Source organism: Protopterus annectens, chromosome 3.part1 (assembly GCF_019279795.1).
Source record: "Protopterus annectens isolate FY-2018-M chromosome 3.part1, PAN1.0, whole genome shotgun sequence".
In the NCBI taxonomy this organism is placed as follows: Eukaryota; Metazoa; Chordata; order Ceratodontiformes; family Protopteridae; genus Protopterus; species Protopterus annectens.
Window position 1 is genome coordinate 1354566099 of NC_056732.1, and position 26599 is coordinate 1354592697.

Here is a 26599-nt window from a genome sequence, read left to right on the forward strand (position 1 = left end):
AGGTCTATAGACTGGTTCAAATTATTTTCTGAGCAGACCTTCGGAAGGAAAGAGGGATTAGTCCTCAGAGCGACCCTGTCCTTATGAAAAACTAAGTATGAAGGATGGACGCATAGTGCCTGAAGTTCAGAGACATGTCTGGCTGAAGTAACAGCTACCAGAAAGAGAGTTTTCCAAGATAAAAACTTAATGGAGCAGGAAGCTGCCGGTTCAAAAGGGGGCATAATTAATGAGGTTAGTACCAAATTAAGGTCCCAAGGAGGAGGGGGATCTCTCACTGGGGGTCTAAGGAGAGTAGCCCCTCTTAGAAATGCTTTACATAGCTTATGAAACATAATGTTTGCATTAGACAACCCAACATGAAAATTTGAAATGGCCGCTAATTGAACCCTGATTGTAGCAGAAGCTGACCCCAAATGAAAGAGTTCTGTTAGGAACTCCAAGATTTCATGGATAGGGGCTGTGAAGGTATCTATGTTCCTAGTCTCTGCCCAACAAGAAAAACGTTTCCATTTACTAGCATAAGTCCTCCTAGTGGCATACTTATGGGAGGAAACAATAATGTCACGTATGGCCGGGGAACTACTGGGAAGCCTGGTTAAAGTTGGAAGTGGAGCAACCAAGCTGTGAGTTGGAGAATTTGAAGGGATTGATGCAGCCCGCCTGATTGATGAATCAGTAGGTCTGGAATCGGATCCAGAATCCAAGGCTGCTCGAGAAGGTAATGGTGCAGCAATGGGAACCATATCTGTCGAGGCCAGTAGGGGGCAATGAGGATCATTTTGCAACCCAATGACATAGCTTTCTGAATGAGTTTCGGTATCAGGGGAAATGGAGGAAAGGCATAAAGAAGTCCCTGAGGCCAATTGTGGACTAGAGCGTCTCTGGGAGAGTGACCAGGAAGCAGAAGAAGGGAGAAGTAGTTGCTGCATTTGCTGTTGAAGGGGGTGGCAAACAGGTCACAGCAAGGTTGTCCCCATTTGCGGAAGATTATATCCGCAACTGCCTGATTCAGGAACCACTCGTGAGGCATGACAATAGCTCTGCTGAGCCTGTCCGCTATGACGTTGGATGTCCCAGGGATGTGCGTCGCAATCAGAAATCGTTGGGAGGAAATCGCCCACTGCCAGAGTCTGACCGTTTCTTGACATAGGGGGTAGGACCTGGTTCCACCCTGCTTGTTGATGTACCACACCACTGACATGTTGTCCGTTTGAATTGCAATGGTCCCAGAAGGAAGAGAGTCCTGAAGAGCTTGCAACGCTAGGAGCACGGCTCTCATTTCTAGGACGTTTATATGCAGATGGTACTCGTGAGCCTGCCAAGTGCCCTGAACTGTCCTTCCCTGATAATGCCCCCCACCCTATCAGGGAGGCATCTATGGTCACTGTAGCAACCGGTGGGGGCTGAATATAGGGTCTGCCCTGAATCACTAGTGGGGAAACCATCCACCAGGAAAGATGCCTTTTGCATGCTTCTGTAATGATGATCATGTGAGACATAGGGAGCTGTTGGAAGGACCACTGCATGAAAAGAAGCCACTGCAGGATTCTCATGTGAAAGCGAGCCAGGGGTATCAGAAGAATTGCCGCCATAGAACCTAGAGTTTGAAGGACGTACCTGACTTGTACTCTTTTGCATTGCATGAGGACTTGAACTTGCTGGCGAATTGTGGACACCCTGTCCAAAGGTAGCTTTGCGGACATGCTCCTTGTATCTAAGTCTGCTCCTATATAAGTAATAGATTGACAGGGCAACAAGGCAGATTTTTTGAAATTTATGGTAATGCCTAGCTGGGAGCAAATTGAGATTGTATAGTCCCTGGCTTGAAAGAGTTGATGCCTGGTAGTAGCAGTAAGGAGCCAGTCGTCTAGATATGGAACCACCTGTAATCCTTGACGCCTCAGGTGAGCCGTGACCACTGCCATACATTTGGTGAACACACTGGGGGCTGTGGTGAGACTAAAGGGCAGAGCTCTGAACTGGTAATGACTGGCTCCCAGCCGGAAGTGAAGGAAACTCCTGGAGCATCTGTCCATTTTGATGTGATAGTACGCATCCTGGAGATCTATAGAGCACATCCAATTGTCCTGACCCAGAAAGGGTAGAATGGACTGTGGCGTGACCATCCGAAACTTTGTTCTTTGAACAGACTTGTTCAGTCTGCTGAGATCCAAAATAGGTCTCCAGTCCCCTGTCTTTTTTGGTACCAAAAAGAACCTTGAGTAAGTTCCGGATCCATGTTGGTCTGCCGGGACTTCCTGGGTGACTCTTTTTTCCTAGCAGTTTTGAAACTTCTATAACTACTTGGTCCCTCAGATTGGGTAGAACATCTGGGAGGGACTTGCATGACGTTAAAGGGGGTTGAACGAATGGGATTCTGTAACCTCCGGATATTATTGAATGTACTCATTTGTCTTGCGTTATGCTTAGCCAGGCTTTTGGGTACAATGAAAGTCTTTCCCCGACTGCCTCCAGAGACGGACAGTCGGGCAACCCCTCAGGGATGTTGGAAGGGCTTGTCAGAGAAGGATTCTCTACTGCCCTGGTTCTGCAGACCCCCTCTGCCACGAGGGCGGCGTCTGTTATTATTGTTATTTCCTCCTCTGCCCCTGGAGGAAAAATCACTACATGTGCCAGGCGAAAATCCCTGGGATTTCCGAAACCACATCTTTCCACTCTTCTGACCCTTGGGGTATGGTCTAGAGGGAGTGGAAAAATGGACTCCCACGGCAGAGAGAGTCTTGCCTTCCTGCTCATACCTAGTAAGAGTGTCTTTCACCTGTGGTCCAAAAAGAAAGGAACCGTCAAAGAGAGTGTTGGTGAATGACGCTCTGAAGGGTTTCGCAAAATTACACAGCCGCATCCATGCATGTCTCCGAAGTGCCACGCTTGTGCCTGCGGCTCTACTCGTTCCATCGGCTGCATCGGAAATGAGCCTCATGGAGGAGTTGACTACTGAGTTAAGGGTTGCCAGCTGAGAGGCCGCTTTAGCCTGAGCCCCTTCAGCTGATGGATCCTGCAGGGTATCTCCGAGCTCTTTCAGGAGATCCCTCTGAAGCCTGGTGAAATGGCATAAGCAATTCAGTGACCTCATGGAAAAGGTAGCTGAAGCAAACATTCGCTTCCCATATCTGTCCATGGTCCTGGACTCATTGTTAGCAGGATGGACAGAGGAAGAAGTTTCTGCTAACTCCTTTTTAGTGGCTGCTGCTACCACCATGGCATCCACGGGAACACCCTTAAAAAGGGGAAAAAATCTGAAAGAATGATTAAATCATAACTTCGTGAAAGGAAATTATATTAATAGTTCTCTATCTGGTACATTTTCATGTGGCTGTTGTAGTATTTGTGACAGGGTTAAGAATTTAAGTAACATTAATGGGGTAACATTTATTCCTACATCATATTTTAACTGTAGATCAGTAGGGGTAGTGTATATTCTGGGTTGCTCTTGTGATAATGTTTGGTATATAGGTCAAACTAAACATATTGTCAGGATCCGAATATTAGAACATTTAAAAGATATAAGAAATCGGAGTGAAGTTAGTCCTGTTGCCCAACATTTCCTTATTAAACATGGTGGTTCCTCTAATAGTTTAAAATTTTGTGTATTGGGTGTATTGGGTAAGCCCTACCTTAATAGAGGTGGAGATTATATTAATAAATTACTTGAATTAGAAACTAGAATGATACTAAGGTTTAAAGCTCTAAAATCCTTTGGTCTAAATCAAGAATTGGCTATTTAAACAATAGCTGTAACATCTAGCATTCCATATGAATAATAATAATAATAATAATAATAATATATACGGGATATCTAATTTTTGAATATGTGATTGTTTCTTATGTTTTTGTATATTTATATTTATATATTTTCATATTTTTGTATTGCAATCAGTGATGAAATAGTGAATTTAATGTGATTTGCACTGTGTCACTTTAAATATGCAGGATGAATTAATGCTTGAAAGCAAGCTGTTTGTGTTAATTAGAATTAATTAATTAAAATGAATAAGTATATAAGCTAATTGCAAAATGTAAGCTTTGTGATCCGTGAAGGCAAAAGGCCGAAGTACCAGATCACTTACGAAATAAAGAAGATACTCTGGTGAAGTGCTGGTGATTTTGTGTTTTACTTTTGCAGTAATAAACTTGCCTGGTCTCCTCGGGGTTGGTTCCACTGTATCCGGGGCTGACCAAGCCCTTCGAGCCACCACAGACATTAGTGGATCGAAGGGCAGAGAAACCCAGGAGGTGGAAGGTCAGGAACCGAACGCATCCAGGAATACAGATTCATCCTCGGTAGGGGCTAGGGTATTCCAGTTCCCCCTCTGCTTAAGCATTTCTAGGATGTCCGAGAAGGAAACATCTTCAGAGGGGGATCTCGGGGACCCTTCTGACTCATCCATATCTGTATCCGAAGTGACAGACTCAGGGGAGACAATGTGCTTCCTCTTGCACTTCTTCTTCCAAGGGGGCTCCTCTGAATGATCAGGGAAGGCCTCGGAAGAAGAGGAAACACCCAATGGAGTGACCTGGAGTGCCAGTTCCCCACGCTTGGGGTCTGGAGGATGGACAGAAGTTGACGCAGGCACTACTGGGGATGGAGCCAATGAGGTCGAAGGTGGAGCTGACTCAGAGGCCAGCACACTCCTCATGACATCGAAAGCGTCCCTGCCATGATGCAGAGAAGGCTCTGGCTCCGAGGAGACTGGAATCCACCTCCGCACCGAGGGAGAAGGCTACGAGGCCGATGTAGGAGTCGAGCTCACCTGCGCCGACACTCCGAGAGGGACAGCGGGGTCAGACAAGGGTCCGATGCCACTCACCCCCTCAGAGCCAACGAGGGAGTCTCGGCGCTCAGATCCCTCGACGGAAGGCACCATCGAGGGGATCGGAGCCAACGACGGATCCGAAGGAGAGATCGTTATCAGAGCTGACGGTTCCACGACTTGAACCCCAATAAACTCTGGCTCTGGGCTCAATGGAGTCAGAGGAGGAGCATCGATAGAAATGGACAGAGCCGATACCTGATGAGGAGGGCTGGACAACATTTTGGCCAGTGCCTGCGACTTCAACAATCTACTGACCACTCTCTCCACGTCATGGTCCGAGAGCCTAGAGGACCGAGAGGAGTATGAAGATCTGTGACTACGGTCACTCTGCAAGAGGGGAGACCGAGGAGCTGAATGAATGGACTCTAGTGAGGGAGACCTCAGCCTTTTTTGGATCCTTGATGGCTCTGAGGGTACTATTGGAGCCGACGAGGAAGCAGACTCCTCGGTTCCAGCCGCAACTGAAGTAGAAGGCACGACTAGGGCCGATGACGGCTCCAAGCTGGGAGCCGATGATTTGGCCTGTTTAGGGGATTTCACTGGCTGAGCCTTGGCCGGTGAATCCTGAGGCTTGAGAAGACCCCTCAAAATAAGTTTGTTCTTGCGCTCCTGCAGAACTCTTGGGATAAATGGATGGCATATAGGACAAGAGTCCTGCAGGTGTACTGCGCCTAGACAATAGACGCAAGAAGTGTGCCCATCTGTCAGAGACATTTTCTGACAGCATGAGTTACACTTCTTGAATCCCGACACTTTGAATTCCTTAGTTATATTCAAAGAAAACCAGTAATCACACTCTAAAGGCTACTTTGGCCAACAAGCCAGACAACACTAAGAGAAAATAAAACGGAACACTACCACAAAAAATAAGACAGAATTAGATAGATTTTTTTTTTTTTTTTATATAAAGACTACTAAGCCTCTAACTTAAATGGCTACCTAACACTACAACAGAGGGATGGGGGGGGGGGATTCTCTAACTTAAATGAGTCCTAAGGAAAAAAGCTACAATACACTAAACACTTTAAACTAAATATACAATTAAAAGACTATGAAAGAACAACAACTACTATACCAAAAACACTAATCTGATGAAAAAAGGCAGATTAATAAAGATATACGAGCCTGAGCCAGTATCCAGGAACCTCGCAGCTGAAGCGGCAAACGAGATCTGGGTAGCTAGCGCTAGGCATCATGGGATAAGGGGTAGCCTCGAGCCAGTAAACAGCTCTCAAGCTATTGAAGACAACCGAGTCGAAGCCGAGGATTGGCTCCGATCCCAACCAGCAAGAACGACGGCGAGATTGACAACTTAATATCCACAGTTCACATGCATAAACTATATCCAATGGGACTGATGCTTTACAGTTCTTTTATTTATTGACTAATTTCACATTGCTGCTGGTCTTCCTGATCATGGTTATCTCACAGCTTAAGGTTCAAGAAGAATGTACTCCTGATTTTTCTTGACAACTCTGGGGCTTTTTTTTGTCAGTCAAACATTTTCCTTTGAAACAATGGAAAAATGTTTCATTGATGAACTCTCTGTATGGGCTTTTTACTGTCAGAACATGAGATGCAGATTTCCTTTCCACTTGTTCACTCAGTCTATGCTGGATAAACTGTTTATTTCCTTTTTAGCATGGAATAAAATTTGCTTCTCTTCTGCCTGCAGTACAATGACTAACAATTTTCCGCAGACACACTGGTGTCCCAAGAGTGTAATATTATTCCCTTCTGCCACAGTTTTGTTTGGAGCAGCTGTATTTGCTGGTATGATTGCATCTTTATGAATATTGGCTACATTATAATACAGTATTGGCTGCCTTTGCACGGCCAGATATGGGGCATACACAAAATGTGTTATGGAACACCAGTCCAGTTGCTTATTTGTATTTTCAAAGAATTAATGCACTGTACTCCTTAGAGTTTCTCCTGTATAGCAGAAAAAAACAGGTATTTATTTATTTGTTTGTTTACCGGGAGAGTCCAACTGGGAAAGAAGGTCATTTTCAGTGGAGGCCCAGGGAGAAAAACTCCACAATGGTTAGTACAGTAACTGCAACAAACACAGGTAATCTAAATAAAGAACAAAGTAAAATGCATAACCAACTAAAATCAGCATAGGATAAACATACAATAAGTACAACAGCATAAGATAACAGCATAAGATAAACATACAATACTGCTGTTGGGCATTCAATTAAGTTATATGGCTACATTAATATAATGGTTAGTACAAAATAAATACAATACATGCATGTTCCATCCCGACTCCAGCGTTGCTTATTGTGAGGTGAGATGTGCTTACTACTCCCTGGTGGCCCTGATATACTAAATTGAACCTAGTAGCAATATCTATACACACTGTGTATTCTACTGTGAAAACACTGCTATTGTTCTGCTGATGCAATCTTGTTTAGAAAGCTGTTTCACTGCTATTGTATTTGTAGCACTGTTATAGATCGCTTTTCTACTGCTGTAATCAAGTTTTTGTTAAAGCTTTTTAGACTGACTGCTTAGTAACTGTCTTAAAATTGTCTCATATATGATACTCTTTACTGATATCTGATAGAGTTATAACAAGTAGTATGTTAAGTTACTTGTCAGTACCTTAAAAGTGATTAACCATAACTGTGTGTAGGCACTGAAATTTGTGTTCTCCATGCCAATTACTATTTTAAGGTCTGCTTTTGCTTTCTAATTCCCTCAATATTCTCCTTGTCCCCACCATTCTAGGTTTGAAACTACTACCTCGCAGTTGAATTGTTAAAAGTCTACCTACCCGGTGGAAGGACCCCCAGCAAACAAATTCTCCTAACTCATCCATAACAAAGAACTTGCCATCCTACTTAGTAACCCTGTTCTCCAGGAGGCAAGCAAGTATGTGTTTGTATTAATTAGCAGTAAAACTGTACACTTGCTTATCCCTACTGTTTGTATGTAACTACATGACAGGGCCAAACCACCTAGCAGCCTTACTCCCTTACACACCACTTTCTATTCTTACTCCTTCCCTCTCCTTGGATTGTCTCTTGCTTCTAGTTACTTTGTTTCCTCTTTTTGTCTAGTCTCCTGCACCTTCCTACCTCCAGGATCCTTCGCAAATCCTGTTATCTCCTATATCTACTTGCTCACCTCTACTGTATTATCCCTCTTTGCCCACTAGATGGCGCCCTAAACTAGGACATCTCCTTATACTTTCTTCTTTGTTCTCCCTTTATTACACCTAGATACAGTGCTGCCCCGAGCACTCTTAAGTAGACCTTGCTCCCTCCTTTGGCCATCCTTGTTCTCCTCATATTTTACTTCTACTTCTCACTGCTACTGCACTTCTACTTTCATTCCCTTCCCTGCTTTTCCTCCCCCCTTACCTATTCTTCATACCTACAGCTCTCAGCAGCTCTCTGATTGTTTTTTGCTGCCATTAATCACTTTCATGTTCTACCCGCCCCGTTCGCCCTATGGGCTCACTCCGCTCCCCTACCCTACCCCCAATTCCCACCCACCTCCAGTGCTCCTACCCTTATACTTCTATAGCCACACCCCTCACCTTTATCAACCAATCATTAACTACTTTTACTCACACTACCTCCCTCACCTCAGTTACACCTTAATTAGTTAATTACCTTAACGTAAGACAAACCCTAAGTTCTTTCTAAGCTTACCCAATACTACTGACATTTTCAGCTCATCTATTAAATCCATCTTACTTCAATTAACAGTACCCTTATCCTTCCACCTACTCTACCCCACACTACTCTTTCTCCTTCTCCCTCGTTTTCCCTTACGTACTTCACTCCTCTAACCTTCTTACTCAAACTATATATCTACACCTCTAAATTGACCCAACACATAAATCTTTCTACCCACATATACTAGTCTTAACTGCAATGCTTGCTTCTCTTACAATACCTTACTCATTAACCTCCTTTGAAAATTTTTCCCTTCATGAACATCTCCACCCCCTCCATGGAACTGTTTCAATCTCTCTTAATAACTCTCTCAACCATAGTAGCATAAGTTCCACCTCCATCTATGTACTTCCAAAGTTCCATAGATCTACTCATATTACTTACGTCCTTATAAAAAAAACACAAATTATTACGACAAAATCCAAAAGTTTATACACTATCCTCAACCACACCCACTACTAGATGGTGACATTCACCCTAACCCAGGCCCCAATACTGGCACTACCAAAAAGCCTGTCAACCTACCTACTTCACATATCTCTATATCACATAGACCATCTAATTCCCTCCTGATAGCTCACCTAAACATCCGTAGCATTAACAATAAAATTTCCCACCTACATGCACTCTTAGATGTACACTCATTTGATATTTTCTGCATTTCAGAAACATGGCTAAAGCCCTCTACTCTTGACCAGGAAATTACCCTCCAGGATATAACATCCTGAGATGTGACCACAAAACCAAAAAGGGTGGTGGAGTAGCCATTTTGTATAAATCTGAACTCCAACTTTCACCCTTCAATTCGCTACTTCCCTCAGCTCCCAACTCAGAAACCCTCACTGCAAAACTACAAATCAATAACTCCAAATCTATCTATCTAATTTGCACTTATCTCCCCCCCTGGAAATAACATCAATACTCTTGAAAACATACTTAGTTACCTCTATTCACACCTACCCCAAGAAACCATTGTCTTAGGTGACTTTAACATAGACTGGACAACCTGTCGGTGGATGTGTTGCTATTAAATATCTCCTGTTTTGTTTATCGCTGGTCCTGGAATTCTGTTTTGCAGTTGTTGCTTATCGTGGTTCATTGACAACCTGTAATTCCCCCAATCCTACCAACCATATAAATCTCTATGGATTCACACAAATAATGACCATTCCTACTAGAATCCATAAACCAAACAACAAAGAAACCATCCTAGACTGGACCCTTCTAAATAGTCATCTTGATTCTTATAAACCAGGAACTTTGCCAAATGATATCAGTGACCACATGCTAACTTATATCATCAAACAAAAAACTTATAGCCCCAACATAAATACTTTTAAAACTTCCCGCTCCAAAAAATACTTTAACCCAGAGAGCTTTCAAAACTAACTGAAAGCATGTGACTGGTCAACTATGCTTCATCTTGAACTTGAATGAAGCAGTAATCTACTTTAATACTAGATTTCTCCAAATACTAGACTGCCATGCCCTCTATCGCTCTTCCCACATAAGAACCAAAACTGCCCCCTGGCTCACAAAGGCAACTAGGCAAAAGATCCTTCTCAGAAATAAAATTTGGGCTAAATGGCGAACCTCCAGAAATCCAACAGATCACCTCTACTTTAAACAATTAAGAAATGCCACCAAGAATGACATTCTTAAAGACAAAAAAGACTAGTACCTCCACCTACAACAAACTCACCAACAACAGCCTCAAAAATTCTAGTCTGGCATTAACAAACTTCTTCAACCAGGACACTTTAAAACTCCTGACCCTATAGGTTTCAACCATAATAACTCTAACCAGATTCCTGATGCCTTTAACAACTATTTTACTGAAGCCATTCTATCCCTATCTAACACATTACCATCCACTTCCACTCTCCCATTAATAACACCTAATACCCCTTCACCTACCTTCCATATACATCCTGTACCTACATCCCTCATTTGCAACCTCCTTCAAAAGCTCAAGCCATGCACCCCTTCTGCTGACTGTCTTCTAGCTGAATACCTGCAAATTGCAGCTAAAGCCATAGCCTACCCTATCTCCATACTTATAAATAGAACAATTTCAGAAAGCGAAATCCCCTCTCTATGGAAGATCTCCCATATAATCCCTTTACACAGAGGTGGCTCATCAACTGAGCTCTCCAACTATCGGCCTATTGCCTTACTCTCTCCATTAGCTAAAATAATGGAGAAATGTATACACAGACAACTACTTGACCACCTACTACAAAATAATCTACTTGCAGATTACCAACATTGTTTTAGGCCTTACCATAGCACAACTGCCCTGCTATCCTTCTCTGATTCTATAAACAAAAACCGTAACAATAACACATTTTCCTCTGCTCTATTTATTGACCTTTCTAAAGCTTTTGATATGGTGAACCATCCCATACTTATTGACACTCTAAAAGCCCATTCACTAGACCCACAAGCATTACAATGGTTTAAATCCTGTTTAGAAAATAGACAGCAAGCAGTTCTCTGGAATAAGAATATTTCTTCATCCCTCCCTGTAAACATTGGAGTACCACAAGGTTCTATCTTAGGGCCACTTCTATTTTCCTTATTTATTAATGATCTACATACTAGTATTTCTCAAGCCACCTGCATACAGTATGCAGATGACTCCACCTTAATTTGCTCAGCCAAGTCCATAACCTCTCTCCAGTGCCTCACCCAAACAGTATTTAACAGTGTTGAAAACTGGTTCATAAAACACTGCCTTCTTCTCAACCCCAAGAAAACAAAATTATTGCTTTTTTCTCCTACTCACAAGACACCTCAACTGCACTTCACATTAACCTCTAACAATGGAACCATCATATCCCCTGATACTACAACCCGTCTTCTAGGTGTTACAATAGACAACAACCTTAGCTACAATGACCATATTAATTCCACAATAAAGACAGTAAACAAAAAAACTAGGGACCTTATACAGAATCAAATCCTTCCTTACCCCTGCAGCCAGAAACACTACAGCCCTAACCCACCTAATCTCCACCCTGTTCTATGCTTCTGCTATCTATACTAATCTTTCTAAAACCAACCTTACCAAACTCTCCACCTGTTATAATAACATAGCCAGATTTGCTTCTGGTACCCCATTTAGAACTCATCATTGTCACAACCTCAAACAGCTGGGATGGTTAGAACTACAGAACTAATTACTTTTTCAACAACTTGTTATCACCCAAAAGATCCTCTACTACCCTAAAAATACCCCAATTCTCACTAATCTCATTTCCCCTTACAAAAATCTTGCAACTCTACGCTCAGCAAATAAACTTCAAATCTCTTCCATTAAATCCAACAACAAAGCTGGGGACTCACTCTTCTCAAACACCATAGGAAAGAGCTGGAACCATCTTCCTTCTGAACTTTCCAACCTTACTTCTACTCTACTTTTTAAGAAGAATCTTAAAGAATATCTTAAATCCCACTGGCTTTGTCCCTGCTCCAACCCTGACTGATATCTCTTGCCCCCTCCTGCTCTTTCTCAAAAAAAAACAAAAAAAAAAAAATTCTTTACTTTATCTATCTTCTGTTTTAATTTTTGTTTTTACTCATAGTATTTGATTCTAGCCTAAATTTGCTAAATAACTCTGTATAACTCTACCTTTTAATGTTGATATTGTAACAAATTTTATTTTATTTTAATTATACTTTATTGTATTTCTTTGTCATTGTTGCTGCTCGGAGCTTTTCTCCCTGGGCCTCTACTGAAAATTGACATGTATCCAGTTAGACTAGCCCGGTCAACAAATGTAAAATAAATAAATGTTATTTAAGTACAGAACAAAAGAGAGGAGGTGATATATGCTTACTCAGTAAGATCAGTGCAGAAAAAATATACATTATGATGTTGCACTTATAATGTGCTTACAGAAGAATGATACAGTGGGATAAGATTGCTCTCTCTGGTAGGAATATATAGTTCTGCAGTAGCAGTAGATCTTTATTATGTAATGGGGGGTGGGAGTGAAGGGTTGCTATTGACTGAGTATAGTTGAGCACTATAATGAAGACAGTACTATTATGTAAAAAAAGTTTTGAGTACTGTTAGGTAGAGTGCGTCATATAGATCCATTAAGGGGGAACTTCCCGGGTTTGAACAGTTACATATCCAGGTCTTATTTAAATGGGACCAGAGGAGTTTTTTGAAGTTGTTTTGTGGTCCTGGTTTCTAGAAGATTAGCATTCCATGATTTTGCAATAAGAAGAAGAGTACAGGGAGTCCCCAGAGCTACTTTTGCTTTTAATTACATCAACTAAAGCTTTGTTGGTGGATTTTAGTAGGCATTTCTTAGAGCTGATATTCAGTAGGCCTTGTAATGCACAAGTTTTTCTGGGATCATACAGAATTTTGTGGGCTGCTGTAAGTTGGTTATAGGTGAGCAGGTTTGGTAATTCTAGCCAGAATAGTTGCTTGAGTGCTAGGCAGTGATGTGTACTGTAGGGTGAGTCAGTAGCAAACTTTGCTATTTTATTGTAGCAAGTGTTTAGTTAAGTCTGCTTTATTTAGGTTGATGAGTATGCAGGAGGCATAGAGAAGTATGGAGACCAGGTGGGTTCTAGCAATGGTAGCTTTACTGTTGTTAGCGAGATACTTTTTGCATCTATATAGGGTTCCCATTTTTTTATGGAATTTTTTTAATGTCTGTCCGATATGCATTTTGAATTTCATGTTGTGATCTAAGATAACTACTAGAAGTTTGGTGTGTGAGGCTGGTGTGATAGGGGTGTTGTTAGCTGAGTATACTGTGAATGGAGGAGTGGGGTCTATGACTTTTTGTAGGCTGGAATATCATTAGGTGTGTTTTTTTGGGGGTTAAGTATTAGCTGTGAGTTGGCTAACCGAGTTTCAACAGAGACGAAGGATTCGTGTATCAATTTCTGGAGTTCAGGGAGTGATGGGGCGGAACAGATTAGGGTGGAGTAATCATCATATTGGACTTGGGTGGCATGCAGGGTAGTTTTGTGAAGTGGACTGGTAAATACAGTGAAGAGGAGAGGGCCAAGGATGGATTCTTGGGGGATGCCTAAGGTTACAGGTAGTTGGAGAGATAAGCAATCTTGTCATTTTACTGCCTGTTGGTGGTTAGATAGACAGTCTTGAAACCAGGTTAGAGTGTAGTGGCTTAGATTAAGTTTGGAGAGTGCAGTAAGTAGCTTGGCATGGCAGAATGTTTTGAAGGAATTGGAGAGATCTAGGAAGGCAGTGGAGACAAGGTTGTCATTGTTCTGGTGTTGATTTACAGTACTGGTAAAGTAATAAGGGCTGTGGTAGTACTGTGATTAGGTGTTGGTCAGCACTTTATTAGTAAGGAGGTAGTTAATTATTTGGTAATGTATATATTTTTCAAGGAGTTTTGACAGGGAAGATAAAATGACAACCGGTTGCTAGTTAGATAGTTCCACTGAGTTACCCTCTTTGTGAAGTAGTGTTGTTCTAAGAAATGGCAATTAATTAACAGGAAGACGGGATAGGAGATGGCTTTGTCCGCAATCTTGAGGTATTCTGCAGGTAATTTATCAACAGCCAAGGTTGTGGGTCTAAGTTTATTCAGATATTTATATACTGTGCTAGTTAAAAAAACAAGTTAAAAAACACTTATAAAAAATACTTAAAACTCTTCCACACTCAGCAGTATTCAAGCCAACCTAGCTCTAACTCAATATTTACAATATTAACACTGTTAGAAAGTGCTTCTAAAACTATAAATATAGGAATTGGGGTATATTTAAAGCAAATAGCGAATTACTTTATAGATTAGGGGACCACCCCAAGTTTACCCAGAAAAGAGCCAAAAATTATAAAAAATATTTTCAAGGCAAACTGAATAAACCTAAAGAAAAGAAACAAAAATGTGGGATGATCAAATGCCACAATTGTAATATGTGTAAGTATATTTATACTAACTCTAACGAGGTTGTGATAGGAGAAAAAATAATTAAGATGTCAAGGCTATACAGTTGTAAGTCTAAAAATATTGTGTACTTGAGCTTTTGTGTAGAATGTAAATCCTTCTATGTGGGAAGAACTACCCGTGAATTATATAGAAGTATTTATGAGCACAAGTATGTTCAAACTGGGGATGAAAAGCATGCATGGAGTAAACACTATAAGATGAATAAATGCAAGGTTGAGTTTAAATTTATAGTTTTAGAAGCACTTTCTAACAGTCTTAATATTGTAGATATTGAGGAAGAGCTAGGTTGGCTTGAATACTGCTGGCAAGTCAGGCTTAATGCCTGCATCCCACCAGGGCTTAATAACAGAGAAGAATTTGTAATGTACCTAAAATGGAAAAGACTTAAACATCAGTAGAGTGTGTAAGAGTTTTAAGTATTGTTTATTGTGTTTTAACTTGTCATGTGATTTATTTTGATCATGTGGTTTTTTAGAATATTTAAAATGTTGGGTGTGCCCAGATAATTCAGTCTGAAGAAGTCTCTGAGTTAATTGAGGGAGACAAAAGCGCTAACTGGGATTATCTGTATCTTTTCTACATTAAACTGTTGTTTCCCACTTGGAGCCTGTGAACTTTCTAGGACTAATTTTTTTGGGCTTGTGTTTTGTTGTGATGCCATGAGTCTCATGCTTTGTGTGATCTGCCTTCATAAATCTGTTAGCTTTTGAAAATGCTCTTCTCGAGAAGCCTCGGTCTTTCTGTAATTTAAACTTCTGATTTGTGCAGTTTTATCAGCTCTTCTGAATAGCTGCTTAAGACTTTATCTATTTCTTTAACTCTTTAGTCATTTGACTTTCCTTCAACCTCTCACATACTTTAAAAACTTTTGAGTGCATCTAATTTATTTTTTCCTCTAAATTATTGGATGCCGTATCCTGTTGTAAAGCTGGATGTTTAACTTTTTTTTTTTTTTTGCTGAACAGCTGCAAGATTCTTCCCAGCAAGAGATTTTTCATCTCCTTTTTGGTTGATATTTACTTACCTTCTCCAAATGTGTTGTTTGCTGGTATCCAGGCAGTGTAATTACAAGCCAGTAACTGAATTTTATCCCAGGTTGATAATGCTTACTGGGATAGCTGTCATCAGTCTGTTACTCAGTGTACAGTCATCTTGGAAGTCCATCTAGAAGGAGGAAATCTTAGTTTGCTGGGAAAGCTGAGTATGGTACTGAGATATAAGAACCAAAGGATATACTGTGAACAAGACTATTCCTGTGTAGCAAAAGACATCCGTTTCCACCCATGTCCCTGATGGACAGAGGCAGACAGTAAATCATGCCATAACCAAAAAATCACCCCCTACAGAAATGTCTGAAACATAACACTTTTGGGTCACACAACTGGGTTTATAAAGGCCCTAGCAGTAGCTAGCCTAGTATACATCTATGAACCCATGAAGCTATTTCCAGACTTTTCTGATCCAAGAGGATCAAATTTATGCTGCGGTATTCAACTAACATAAAGCTGCTTTCCACAGTGGAACAAATGTTTTTCTTCATCTTCCGCAACAAGAAACTTTGTCTTTTCTTCAGTCTGTCACGCTGCTGGAGGCTGGGAGTGAGCCACATCTTTAAGGTGAACTTGTGGGAGGTAACCATGTTAGCACTGAATCTACTTTAGGGCCTCAGAAAACTCTTTAAGCTGTTGCCTTGTTTAAACAAAACTTGCAATTTCAACAGAAGGCTACCTTATCTCCTGTGGGTGCTGTGCAGTCCTGTGACTGAAAGACAGCATTAAGTGAAGGTCTGTGCATGATGTACCATTTGCACATGCTGGGTACATGTATCAGTTAAGTAATGGTTCATACTGCAATTATTAATGTTTCCCACTGTGCTGGAAATTTGACTGTTTTTCAACTTATGATACTGCAGTTTATTCTGAATGTTATGAATGGATTTCTGAAGGTCTGTATTGGGTCTGCATGAGTTAGCACTTATGGTGAGTCAAACAGCTTCTATTTAATATGAACTGGGCATCACTTTTAAATGCTTGCAGTTCATTTTCTGAAGAGTGTACAGGTACAAATGTTTACCTTTTTACTGAAACTGTGATGAACTTCCCAAAGCAATTCCAGGAATGCCTGCAGTTTTATGTCCTGTGGAATTTAAAAAAAGCAAGTCTTTACTGGGTTGGTAAGGGTGTGCTGGCACATGCCTTCCCAGCAATGATTTTTAGACAGGTGTGATAGCAACGAATGTTCAAAGGTTCCTGGTGGTTAATGTAATGTTAGCTTCAGTGTGTACATCTAACTACTGTTATATCAGACTAGCTTCCAGACTTTAAGAAGAAACAACATTTGTTTCTTTCAATATGCTGTTAATATATCCTAATGAAACTATATCTTCCTCGACAGTGAAGGTGAGTTCAGAGGAGCAAAAAAATGTGGTTTATTTTTACTGCTCCAATATAGTTACAGCTGTTTGTATGTATGTAAAGCTAGTGGCACCAAACTTTTCGTCTGGACTTCCTAAGTTAAAGATCTGTGGATGCCAGGGACATTTTAGTTACACCGTGCATCTCCAATTCTTTTTCCGTATCTAGGTATCAGACTGATTTGCTAATGAGCACTGTGCAAAAGCATGATAGTTCATTTTATAGCGGTTTTTACATGGTTGTAAAAACCTAAGGGTTGGGGAGCAGTATTATTTTATACAGTCTTAGAGGGAAAGCTGTTGGCTCTGTGACTGAGGTTGGGCAAGGCAGCAATGAGTGCTACTGCAACAATAATGTGACAGGGTTTACAGATGTGTTTCCTGTGACATCTAGGGGAATTCAGAGGTAATGAAGGGACTACCCTTGCTACTGCAGACTGCAAACAGCCAGAAGCCCTATATTTTCCTTTGGTGACTTTAACTACCCAACCATAGATTGGAAAAGCTACTCATACCAGAACACAAATGCCCAGAGATTCCTCGATTTTATCAATGTAAATGCCTTGGAACAACTAGTCAATACCTCCACAAGAGGTAATAATATCTTGGACATGGTATTAACCACTGCAGCACCCCTACAGTATCATCCTCCCTGGTAAGATCCGACTATAAAGCGGTCACTTTCGAAGTCACCATCTCTCCTGACTCCCCCTCTAGCTACGGTCAAGCAAAAAAACTTCTCCAAAGCTGATTACAACCTCCTGAGTGATGGTATAAACAGATTCACAGCCCCCTCTCCCTCTGTAGGAACTGGCACCAATGTCTAAATCTACACCCAAGTACTAGATGAGCACTTATATAGATGCATGGACTCAGGAAAACCTGACAGAACAAAATCATCCTCCGCAAGGAAGAGTAAAATCGTCTGGTGGACATCTGCAATAAATAAACTATAAAACAAAAGGAAAAAATGCTGTCCAGGACCAAGAAGGAGTAGGTGCCCAATTAGAAACAATCTCTCCTTAGCCTAAACAAGCAAATAAGAGAACTAGTGAAATCCTCTAAAGCCAACTTCTAGTCCAAATAGCCACATCTACTAGAGACAATCATAAGGCCTTCTTCACATATGTCCACAATCTCAAAGGAAGCACCCAGATCTGTTCAGAACTGGTGGTCAAGGACACTACATACAAAAATGATACAGCAAACCAACTGTCTGACAGATTCAGTGAAAACTTCACCCCTCTGTTCCCCCCATCAGTAAATCACAACATTCCCAGCACCTGCTCTTCACTCCTTATCTCTAGGGAGCAGGTCATCACTGCCCTCTCAAAGGCAAAAAATACAGCCTCCATGAGACCCGATAACATCCCAGGGTGCATCATACATGAACTCAGGCATGAACTTGCAGCACCATTAGGCACCCTATTCAACCAAAGCCTGAGGACAGCCACTGTCATCCCTTTACACAAAGGGGGAGCGTCCACCAATCTGGGAAATTATAGAACCATCAGCCTTACTAGCCTGATCTGCAAGGCCATGGAATGGATTATCATGGATCTCATTAACAGGGACATTGGCAACCCCCAAACACTCGACCCCTCACAGTCTGGCTTTGTCAAGGGGAGGTCATGTCTGTTAAATCTGGTCGACTTCTTTGAGACAGTCACCAAAGCCATGGACAAGGGGAAGATGGTGCACACCTCCTAGCTTGACCTGGCCATACCTGTCAACACTATTCCCTACTTGGGCACAATACATAAACTCTCTCAACTAGGCATCAATCCATATGTTACCAGATGAGTAGCAAACTGGCTCATTGGTAGAACCCACCAGATCAAAATAGGAGAAGCCTTCTCAAGCAGTAGATCCATAATGAGTGGCATACCCCTGGGATCAGTCCTTGGGCCTCTGTTATTCAGGATATACTTTTCTGAGGTGCAGGCCAAAACCAGTGGGCTATGGCTGACCAAGTCTGCAGATGACTGCAAGCTGGGCATGGTCATCAATTCCCCAAGTGATGTGGATGTCCTCCAAGAGGGTCTCATCTAAACAAATGACTGGTGGCAGAAACATGGCCTCAAGCTAAAATGTCACTCTCCACAAAGGGGATGATGATGCATTTTTGCCATTTAGCTTGAGGGTCTCATCTAATCAAATGACTGGTGGCAGAAACATGGCCTCAAGCTAAATGCCAAAAAAATGCATCATCACCCCCTTTGGGGAGAGGGACATCCCCACAGATTATCACATTAATAACAATGCCCTAAGAAAGCAATCAGCCATGAGGGATTTGGGCACCCAGGTTGACAGCAACCTGACTTTTGACCACCATGTTTCTTCCATTGTAAGGAAAGTTTTCTACATGGCCCACCTCATAAGTAAGGGTATCTCATCGAGGGGCAAGGTTCATAGGTAGGTACTAGGCTATTAGCCCTAGGGCCTATATAAGCCTAGCCAAATGGTACCCTGGCTTTTGTCACCCAAGAAAATTATTTTCCTGTGCCCCTGTCAAACAGAGCCACAGAAGTGATCCCCGGGGTGAATTTCCTATCTTCCATCCAATCATCAAGATTTTTCTTGAAGAGTGCTAATAAGGAGCTTTGTTTGATATCGATATGTAGTTGATTCCAGAGTATGGGAAGTCTCTGGGACAGGAATCTATCCCTCCAGCATGTTCTGTTTATTGTGGTGACAAGGTTTAGGTCCCTAGAGCAAGTAGCTCTGAGGGATTGGGATTTCTTTAAGTGGAGCATGTCCAACAGCTCTGGGTTTGACATAGCTTTGTATGTTAGGCAGAGATTGCCTCTGAGCAGACGATATGGAACAGAGTAAAGCTGGAGTTTTTTGAGATGGTCTGCGTAGGGCATCTGTCTGAGGATGGTAATCCTCTTTGTGAGGTATTTCTGCGGCCTTTCCAGTTGTTGTACATGTCTTGTGAGGTACATACCAAAAGGGGTGTTGTACTCTATAATGGGTCTAATGAGTGATGAGCAGAGAGGAACAATGACCTCTTTTTTCCTGGATGAGAAACCTTTTGTGATGAGGTGTGCCACATAGAAGGATTTCCTGACTACTGTAGGGATGTGATTATCAAAGGAGAGACTACTGTCCACCTGTGTCCCAAGGTCATAACATCCCTGTATTCTTCCCTTATAAGGCCAATTATTAGTACAACACCCCCTTTGGCATGTACCTTGCAAAGCACATGCAGCAGCTGGAGAGACCACAGAGGTTCCTCACCAGGAGAATCAAGGGCCTCAAGCATCTACCCTACACAGATAGGCTAAAAACCCTGTTGCTCTACGCAGTTTCATACAGACTCCTCAGAGGTGACCTCTGTATGGCATAAAAAGCAATCTCAGACACCGCCTTGATGGGATTGCTGTATATCCAGAAGTCAAGCTCCACTCGAGTAACCCACATACATGACCTCAACCTGGTCACTGACCTCAATAGGACTTGTTGGCAGGACAGATTTATGTCCCAGAGACTCCCCCCTCTGTGGAATAGACTCCCTCTCCACGTCAAGCAGAGTACCTCATTATCCCTTTTTAAGCATAACTAGGATAACTGGATGGAAAACAGAAAATACACCCCTGGGATTCCACCTGTGTCCTTGCTGGACAGGGGCTTTGGGTGCTGACTTGTCTAAACATGGGCTAAACTCTTGGCTAGGCTTATAAGGGCCTCAGGGCCAACAGCCTAGTAACTTCCTATGATCCTATGATCATACAATATCTTATTTACCTGCTGATAGTATTTAAGGTACCATTAGCTCTGCTGAAGGAAAAGGATGTCAAATATGGCTGGATCTTTCATGGCTTGATAGGCTAGATACAGATCTCCATGTTGGAGTCTGTAAGAGACTGAGTACAAAGAAAGGGCCACCAGTCTCTTCTGATAACTAATTTTTTTGAAGACAATGATCTTTTCACTTATGAATCTCTAAAGTCTCTCAAGTTGTGTTATACGTTTAGACAAATACATGCCAAAAGGTACATATATTGAAAAATGTGTCTATAATGGAGGTTTAAGACTTCTTTGGAACTAGTGGATATGCCTCTGGAAATCAGACAGGCCTGATATAAAAGTATTTCCAAACTACTATGGACACATAAGGGCCAAATGAAAAGGAATTATCAATGAGATTGACTAGTTGTCCTAGTCTGGGAGTGTTAAGCCAGATGTTCGGGTGCCAAAATGTGGCTGTGCCTCACCACTGGACAAAGCAGAATACATGAGGCAGACAGTGGCAGGAACCACTTTCTATCTACCTTGACAATGGTTCCATCTGATTAGCTCAAGCCTTATGTAGCAGAAGGGCCTTACTGGATGATGAATGAATGGTATCAAGACTGATGGTCAACAAGGAAAGAAGCAAAAAACATATTAAAGGACTAGCCAACCAGATCATCTTGGTCCTAAAGAAGACAGAAGAAGGGACCCTTCCTCTCTCAAGCAGAAGAACTAGTCACCATTACAATCAAGCAAAACAACCTGGGCTATTCCTGGAGTTCCACCATGTAGGATCCATAGATATGAGGGAAAACCAAAGGAAAAAATAAGTGGAAGAGTGTACAATGGAGCAAGCCCTCTTCTGCCCCCTTTCTCATGAAAAGCACTGTAGTTGGATTAAATAAGGTGGACAACAAACTCTAACTCCCCAATGACATAGGTAGGGCAAGTCAGGTCACAAAGGATGGAATTCTCTGGAACTTAGAGGACCTTAAGACAGCCATGGGTTGGGGGGGGGGGGCTGAAGCAGCCACAGAAATTCCTGTATATTTAGGGCATCTTCGGGGGATTCTTCCTTTTCTTGCTTCTTTTAATTTCTCCAAATCTTTTGGTTTTCTAACACCATGGTGGGAATGGACCCCATTCCTAAGTCAAAGTACGATTAAAGCTCATGAAATTAGTATTGTTTCAATCTTTGATGCCAGCCAAAAGTGCTCTTCGCAGCGCACACAATGTGCCCAGTAATGCTCCTTCTGCAATTCATATGGAGTTACATGTATTGGTAGCTTGTGTGCGAACTCTGATGGTGGGGTAGATTATCCTACAGTGCAACAGGAGACACCCAATGCCCAAGGGAAATGCAAAGCAATGACTGCAAACCTTACCCGAAAAAAACAATTCTACTGAAGGATGCAACCAGCAAGAAACTAGCCTGAAATTTTCCAACATGGGAAACATTCTCAGTCAAGCACTGCATCATGGATGTGCAGTTATACCAACTGCTCTAGCCCTCATACACATCAAAAACACAATTCATTAGGATAATGATTAGTTGCTTCTTGAACCAACATTCTGGGAAGGTCTTAAAAAAAGTTCTCAAGGAATCCAAAAAGACGGACTGGTGCCTGGACAATGAGATGCATACTTTATTGCTCTAAGCCAAAGCAGTGCAGAGGAGTTCCTTTTCCTATCAAATATATCACGCTCTCAAGCTATATTGTCCCCCAAATGGGTGGATGGAAATGAGGAAATAACACCATTCTTTCTTTGTAAATGTAAAACAAATAAAAAAAATATTCCTGTACTGTTCTTTTAGGACTGACTCTAGTCGGTTTTATTTGGTTTGTTTTTTGGCGTAGAAGGGTTTGTGCCTGTTCCCAGACCAAAAAAATGCAATGAACAGGAGTTGTAGGTAGGTCCCATGTTGTAATAAACAAGTTTAACTTCACTATATACCCAGCAATTACTAGTTAAACATATCTGTCTGTAACTAAATTTGTCCAAATGGTGGGAAAAAACAAACTCTTCCAAATGAAATACCATTTAGCCAGACAGAAGGGACATGAAAAAGTGGTACAACTTTCTGTCTTATTCAGTGATTTTCCTGAAGCCCTTATTACACTACTACATCTGCAGCTTCCTGAAAAACAGTCTCCTGACAGCAAGCTAATTTATGCTAAAGTTCACATAATTGCCTTAAAATTTACTTTGACAAATGCTTTTTTTAATTTTTTTCTTAACTTTATCAGAAAGGTCTTTTAATTTACAAATGCTGCCTAGACATCCTAAGGGCAGCTCTGAGAACTAAGTTACATAATAATATAGGTCTACATTTAATGCTGTTGCCCTCGGTGATACATTTACCATGCCCAAAATGCACCAAGCCATATAATCATTAATCTGGCAGGTTTGGTGTGTGCACCCAAGTAGTCACTCTCAGGCAGCATAGGTGTCCAAGAAGTCACTATCAGGCGGTATCTGGTCTGGCATGATTCCCTGACAGTTATTGTCATAGCACTGTTCTTACATTCCCATCCACAGTCATTCACTATGGTTCTATGATCATCCATCTTTATCCTCCTCCACCTCTGTATACCCCCAATCTTCACTCATTATGCTAATTCAGGGGTATCCTCTGGTGAAGGCAAGTAGTGGGGAGTCTGGCCCTCATCAAAAAGCCAAGAGGATTCATTTTTTTCTAGCTGCCTTATGTTACCCTAGCTGCAGCTATGCAAATACCCCAAACTAACAGGGCCTTTGACATATCCACAAAAAGCAGTCCTATTGTTTCTGACATCACCACTGTTTGTCTACAGGTGTCATCCAAGTCCACTTAAGTCACCAGTGCAGCAGATATTTCATTAGCTCATCCTACGATGAAAGAGATAATAGTTAATCAAGCACTGAAGCCCACTATTCCAGATGATTTTTCTTGTGCTTCAGCTTACTATTTGAACTTAGAATGCTAACACTCTAGCTAGGGCTTTTCTTTGTGCCAAAACAGCTGGCTTCTTTATCATTACTAATGTGAGTCTGTTTCTATAAGGACCTAACTTTTAAGGTACTAGATGTGTAGACCTTGTATAGACATTCTCATGTGTATAACAAACGTGAATGTCTCAATTTCTTTAGCACAGCAAACACTAATGTTTTCTATACTGGATATACCACAAGATCTGTCATCTCTTGACCGGCTTTTATGAGTCCTATACAAATATGGTCTACCCTGGGCATCCCAAAAATTTGTCACAATTTCTTAGGAATAATGGTTGATGTCTGGTCCTTGGATGTGTACGGTAATGATATTTTTTCACCGGGGAAAAACAGGTATCAGTTATGGCTGCAACTGTTCTGTCCTAACACATGAATCTACATTTAGGATGCCAGCTAGCCACCCTGAGTTTAACACTTTTTCATCAAGATCACCCATTTTTACATACCTGTGTCTTCCTGCAGCCTGACAACCATAAATCTTTCTTTATCCAAGTCTATCACGCAGGCAACCACTGGGATTTTCTTCTCAGCCCTATCCTTTTTTGTCTTTCAAGTGACTGACGTACACAATCAAAGTAGTCTCTACAACACCAGCTCAATGACAAATAGATGCTTCTATACATTCAATATTTCAGAATACAACTATTACACACTGCCTGGCAGGACCAAGGCCCAATCCTTGTGCACAATACTTACTTCATAAACTTGTTCAATTCAAGTAAAGTGCCTTCCAGTACTGAAGTGGACCACCCACCACAGTGTACTCCCACTCTTAGAATAAGTGAGCAAATACTAATTGCTCAATACCATCCCAACCCAACCAGCCCATTCAGCCCTCAGGCTGATCATCTGGGTTCTGGTCAGGGCTTTACATCCAATACCACAGAACTGGGCAGATCAATGTCACCATTTCAAAAAATAAATAGGTTTCAGTGAGGGGTCTGAAGATATGTACAAAACAATCACCTCCATCTATAAAAAGATATGCTTGTGAGGGAAGTATTTTATGTTCAGAATACTCTGCTATTGGTCTTTTTTCTCTTAAAGGATGGGAATAAGGATTTTGAATGTTCCAAGAAATAGGAAAATGGCTGCTTTGGAAGAAGAAGGATTAAAAATGGAGATTACCTTGAGTGCATATCTTGGAAAACCCAGTTAACATATTCTTCCATTTTTTTTCTTTTGACTGTACACGGCAGCAGCAGTCAGACCTTTATCAAATCACTCTAACACAAAAACCCTCTTTACTGCTATAACCGGTAAATGGCCCCCAATATCATCAGTCCTTGAAATCACTCCAACAATCACACTGGCAAGAGTCTTCCTTTACAACCAGAAATCTACAGAATTTTCCCTACCTGCTACGATTTCTATACACACTGAAGAAACCCACAATGGGACAATGGTTTCTAAACAGACTGAGGGTCCTGGCTCCATAATTTGTACTGCTTAGCCCTAACTTGGAAATAGCTCTGCTGGTCCTGACACCAGTAATGCTTCAGTTTCTCTGGTTTTCTTCCCCCCTTTCTATCTTAAGAAATTATTGGACTTTTTGCCGTAGATATTTGGCACTGTTAAATTTCACACAAGACTCACAGCTATTAATGTAACACTGCTCTCTCAAATAATATAAGCACACGAGGAGAGTGAGGCAGTTTATCTACATTTTTAATAAGGTTTTGAAGTGCCTTCATTTTTAGTATCATGCAATTTAGCAAAATCAAAATGAGAATAGAAATGATGTTCAGAATCTGAGAACAAAAACAGTAACTAAAAGGAAGTAAAGACAAGAGACAGATAAAGGAAAAAAAATATAAAGAAAAGTAGTAAAATACAGCTGAGGATAATAAACTTGCTGGAAGAAAGAGAAACTTTATAAACTGCAAGCAAAGTCCGATCCTGAATCAAAAAACAAAGTAGAAGCAGAAAAAACTGTGCAGTCAATGAGACAGATAGTGAAGTTACAAGCTGACAGACTACCTGGCTTGAATGGGGTTGCCCCTTTAAAGCCTGCATTGAGAGCATGCAAATTGCTTCATTAATTGCCATATTAAGTACTTCTGTTGTAAGATCCTGATTGGCTGGATTGTTAATGCTTGTTACAGTCTTTTCTTTTTTAGGCCTTGTCTTTGTTTTACAGTAGTTGATCTGATGAAGGGCTGCTACCCTGAAGGGGCTTATCTGTTTTGTTTTCTTGTTTTTTTTTTTTTTTGTTATTTTATTAAAGTGGTTTTAAACTGGCCTTGGCTGTGCTGATTACACCGTTTTTTCTGCTTCTACGAAAGAGAAACTTTCTCAGTAAAAACTCTGTCAAGCAATTCAGTTGTGAGTAATGAGAAGTGAATATGATGCCAATCACTTCTTCTTTTTTACAGAGAAGCAGTACCAAACATTAGAGAGAAGAAACACAAGACTAACACTACCTGGTGCCAGGAGAGAAGGGAAAGCTAGGAAAACTTGTGAGATCATTACACTGTGAAAGCTGAGTAAGGTGAAATGTATGGATCTACTGCACATAAAAGTCTGGATGTACTGCTGACTTCTGGATCCCATGCACACCAATGTTATGTTCTCCTTGGGTCATCACAAATATGCCCTGCCTTTCAATAAAGAAAGCATCACAGCTACTAGGCGATGAACTGCCACATGACCAGGGAGAGCAGTGAGGACATAGGGCATTCATATTTGCAGCTTGCTAGATTTTTCAAACAGCCCTAATGTCTGAAGTACTGACATATAAACAAGTGGGTGTGTAAATAATATGGTAAGGGAGCTGCCCTTGACTATACAGTGACCTTTTTTTTTTTGCCTAACCCACCACAGTGTACAAGGTGATGCTAGTATCAAAGTATCTTATGATAATGCGAAATCTGCTATTCTGGCAACATTCTAAGTTTAAAACAAAAACAGCTAAATTCAAGTGCCCATCAGCACCCTCCCATGTCAGGTAAGCGGGTATCGCCTTGTCATTCT

General features: G+C 41.3%; 1 protein-coding gene across 1 annotated transcript in view; it reads right to left on the minus strand.

Annotated features, from left to right (window-relative positions):
- Window positions 1–26599, minus strand: part of MAPK15 (mitogen-activated protein kinase 15) — a 1649688-nt gene that overhangs the window by 944239 nt on the left and 678850 nt on the right. The gene's annotated exons all lie outside the window — the stretch shown is intronic.